Source organism: Oryza sativa, chromosome 12, assembly GCF_034140825.1.
Source record: "Oryza sativa Japonica Group chromosome 12, ASM3414082v1".
In the NCBI taxonomy this organism is placed as follows: Eukaryota; Viridiplantae; Streptophyta; class Magnoliopsida; order Poales; family Poaceae; genus Oryza; species Oryza sativa.
Window position 1 is genome coordinate 20,718,127 of NC_089046.1, and position 4,668 is coordinate 20,722,794.

Consider the following 4,668-nt stretch of genomic DNA (forward strand, 5'->3'; position numbering starts at 1 on the left):
GGATTGCATCCCAATGACGGTTGGAGGACACTTCGGACAATTCCCCTTCCACAACCGTCATAACTACCTCTATATAAGGACTTCACCTTCTCACTTCACTCACACACCTGTTGACGATGAAATTTGGTTAGCCCGAAGTCATAATCGGCTTAGAGTCAGTATCGGCTTCCGCATCTCGGAATTAGCCGATGAGAATTATCAAGTCGCTAATAGCCGGATTCTTGCTATATTCGGTTAAGGAAATTAATCTATTAAAGGAAGTTTATCTAGAAGAGACCGAGTTCAAGGAGGATGCGGCATGGCAAGTTATCTATTAATTAGGAATAGTTTGTTAGTTTCCTTTTATCTCTAGGAAAGTATGTTTAGTGTCCGATAAGGACTATGTGTTTTCCTTTTGTCTTTAAGAAAGTTTCTTTCTTGTCCTACAAGGAAGAGTATCTACCCATGGGTATAAATATGTACACCCGGGGTCATTGTAATCTATCTTCACGATCAATACAATTCGGCGCATCTCTAGCCATCTTTTTGACTGCCAATAAGGGTTTCATCGGGGTTTCAGCCGATAAGTTATCTGGACGTTGTATCGGCTTATAAGGATTTCATATATATATAAGTTGAATTTAGCCGATGACAACAAAGGTTTCACTGTTTAATCTAATCTGTGGATTTTATGACATCGGACCTCCAGCCGATGTATGCTTTAACCTTCGGATTGATGCTTATTTATCATATCATTGCTAGCCGATTGGTTTATACTAGATTATATTGTTATTTTATTACATCATCATCAGCCGATTGCCTTTATATCATTATCTACATTGGACATATAGCCGATTGCTTAAACCCTATCGCTACCGGCTGGTATCGGCATCGGCTATGATCGGCTATCGGCTGGAACTACTCCATCAGTTTGTCAGCCGATCGGCTGTTTTGTCTATTATTTGCATATCTTGTCAGTTGCAGGATCAAACTGACTGGCACGCCCACATCTCATCAACCTTTCGACCTGCATTGGAGCTAAGCAGATCTCCCAGGCCGGTGTGTTCAATTTTTTCGTCAACACGAATTGGCACGCCTAGTGGGACCACGAATTTTATATCCACATATCTGAAGAAGAAGTCAATGCCAAGATTGTGGTCACGGTGGAGAATTTAACGGAGGAACAATAATATCGGCTCGGGGGGCAAGCGTATCAGTTTCAGCATGGTGGAGCACATCAGTATCAGCTCATGAAAGCCGATTACAAGATAGAGAAAGAAGGGAATTTCGAAGCATGACTTCTCATACTCCAAAACTGGGGGGCATGTGTTGACGACGAAATTTGGTAAGCCCGAAGTCATAATCGGCTTAGAGTCAATATCAGCTTCAGCATCTCGGAATCAGCCGATGAGAATTATCAAGTCGCCAATAGCCGGATTCTTGCTATATTCGGTTAAGGAAATTAATCTATTAAAGGAAGTTTATCTAGAAGAGACCAAATTCAAGGAGGATGCGGCATGGCAAGTTATCTATTAATTAGGAATAGTTTGTTAGTTTCCTTTTATCTCTAGGAAAGTATGTTTAGTGTTCGATAAGGACTATGTGTTTTCCTTTTATCTTTAGGAAAGTTTCTTTCTTGTCCAACAAGGAAGAATACCTACCCATGGGTATAAATATGTACACCCGGGGTCATTGTAATCTATCTTCACGATCAATACAATTCGGCGCATCGCCACCTTTTACCTTTTCTACTTTATTTTATCGTCCGGCGGGACTTGGCACCTGACGCAGTGCTGCATCGGTGTTCGATCTCCAGCTAAGGGGTAAGTCCAATGTTCCGTTGGCCCAGGCAGTTGTATAGTTTACCGCGGTGTCGTTCAAGGCTGCATTAGTACATTCGACCTCTTGGATTGCTCTGGTTTGGATGATATATTTGCCTACCTATTTATCATATGTCACTGTTAATCTAGTCTTAGCATATCAATTTAGCTCTATCGGCTGCTTCTCGTTTAGGGTTTATGCCGGTATCGGCTAAATTGTGTTGTTAGATTAGATTAGCTTAGACATCTACCACCCTGAAAACTCAGTAAACAGCTTGATTGTCTAGATATTATGTTTTTTTCATACTTAGTGCTGTATTAGTTAAATTTGATCTACTAAGTCGTGCTTAGAACCATAATCTCTAGCCATCTTTTTGACTGCCAATAAGGGTTTCATCGGGGTTTCAGCCGATAAGTTATCTGGACGTTGCATCGGCTTATAAGGATTTCATATATATATAAGTTGGATTTAGCCGATGACAACAAAGGTTTCACTATTTAATCTAATCTGTGGATTTTATGACATCGAACCTCCAGCTGATGTATGCTTTAACCTTCGGATTGATACTTATTTATCATATCATTGCTAGCCGATTGGTTTATACTGGATTATATTGTTATTTTATTACATCATCATCAGCCGATTGCCTTTATATCATTATCTACATTGGACATATAGCCGATTGCTTAAACCCTATCGCTATCGGTTGGTATCGGCATCGGCTATTATCGGCTATCGGCTGGAACTACTCCATCGGCTTGTCAGCCGATTGGCTGTTTTGTCTATTATTTGCATATTTTGTCAGTTGTAGGATCAAACTGACTGGCACACCCGCATCTCATCAACCTTTGGACCTGCACTGGAGCTAAGCAGATCTGCCAGGCTGGCGTGTTCGATTTTTTCATCAACACTCAAGCAATAGCTCTCTCATTTCTCTCAAGTTTAGTTTAGTAGTATCTAGTTGGTGGAATAGGAATAGAGTAGAAATTAGGAGTCCGGAAGCCTTCGGAATAGTTCGGGTATGGCTCTATCAGCTTTTCTCTTCTCTTTTGTAAGCTTTGTACTTTTATTAGAATACTCTACTAAATACATTTATGGTATTGAAATACTTTCCGAGTATATCAGTACCTAATTTACATTATGTTCTTGTTATACTGAATATACGGCTAGCTTATCTGGGAGATGCTTTGGTGCGGGTATAATGTTTGCTTATGCAATTACTCTATGTCATGACGATGATATTAGAGTAGTATCTGGTAGTTTAGACGTGGTGTCTAGATTACGGGATATCATTATTTGGGGTTATATATTGTGGATGAGAGGTGGACCGCTGATGGTGACAACTCAGTACGGGTATTCCTCCATGCCTATATATAATCCTAAGTTAATTCCCTGGGGAGGGTATTCCTCCGTATTTAGCCCCGATTGTATGGTCATGGCGGACTGTCGTAAGGAACTCGACAGTCAGGGGTGGCTTCTCGAAGTACCAGGAGGGCATCGGAAAGAGGGTATTAGCTAGTATATCAGTAAACTAGGATGTATGTATACTATGTATATTAGAAGTTTAGGAATAGATTATCTTCCTCTTTTCTTTCCACTTAGCTTAGATAATATATTATGAGAATAAGTAGTTTATGCTTGTGTGTCACTCTACCCTTGGATTATCTTAACCCCTGTTTAGAATATGATTATCACAAGCAATATATAAATTACTAGTCATGTTCTCTCTACATGATTTTCCCACAGGATAAAATAAATATGATACCCTTGGAATACTCTCGGGTAAAATGCTATAATGGTATATCCGTGCGCTTGCGGATGAACTCTGTAACCATAATATACAAGAAGTATTTCTGCGCCATTGCTGGGAATTATATTTCTAGTAATGTCATTAAGAAATACCAACAAGCATTTCTGGCGCCATTGCCGGGGAAGATTCATAATAGAGATTACTTATTTTATATTTCCCTCTGTATAATCATTTTCCTTTGCAGGCTAACCTTGGTTGTTTTCACTTTTGTTGTGAAAACAGGGTAGTGCATGACTTGTTTCAACCTGCTGGAAAACTTCAAGGAAAATCCAGAAGTTGTTGCTCCGCAGAAAACTTTACCGATAGAGAAACTAGCCGTACCAGCGCCACCAATTTTCAAGACTATGGCTAGCAATACTCTCCGCGAGTTCGCTGCTCCTTCTGCTGACAATGTGGCCATTGGGCCACAGATCAACATGGGAGACATGGATTTCGATTTGAAGTCCAGCCTCATCACGATGGCGCAGGCTAGCCCGTTCTGTGGCAAGCCTAATGAGGATGCCAATGCTCATCTGCAACAGTTCCTGGAGATTTGTAGCACGTACACCATCAAAGGCGTCAGTCCCGACGCTGTCAGGCTGCGACTGTTCCCGTTCTCCCTTCTCGAGAGGGCGAAGCAGTAGTTCTATGCCAACTGTGCTGCTGTCAACACCTGGCATAAGTGTTCTACGGCATTCCTCTCGAAGTTCTTCCCGATGGGCAAAACTAATGCCCTTCGTGGACGAATTTCCAGTTTCCAGCAGACGAGGGATGAGTCTATTCCTGAAGCATGGGAACGTCTGCAAGAATATGTAGCCGCCTGTCCTCATCATGGGATGGACGACTGGCTGATCTTGCAGAACTTTTATAATGGACTCACCCCGACGTCCCGCGATCACCTGGATGCGGCAGCTGGAGAAGCGTTATTCTCTAAAACGGTTCAAGGAGCCGTTGATCTAATAGAGAAGATGGTCTCCAATATGGGTTAGAGTGAGGAACGACTCCAGACCCGCTAGCAAGGCATGCACACCGTCAAGGAGACGGAATTGCTTGCTGCCAAGCTGGACCTCCTCATGAAG

General features: G+C 41.8%; 1 non-coding gene across 1 annotated transcript; it reads right to left on the bottom strand.

The window, feature by feature from the left end:
* Positions 1 to 4,320: 4,320 nt before the first annotated feature.
* Positions 4,321 to 4,427, bottom strand: LOC112937501 (small nucleolar RNA R71). The gene has a single exon (XR_003240165.1). It is a non-coding gene; the product is annotated as a small nucleolar RNA R71 (small nucleolar RNA).
* Positions 4,428 to 4,668: the final 241 nt, after the last annotated feature.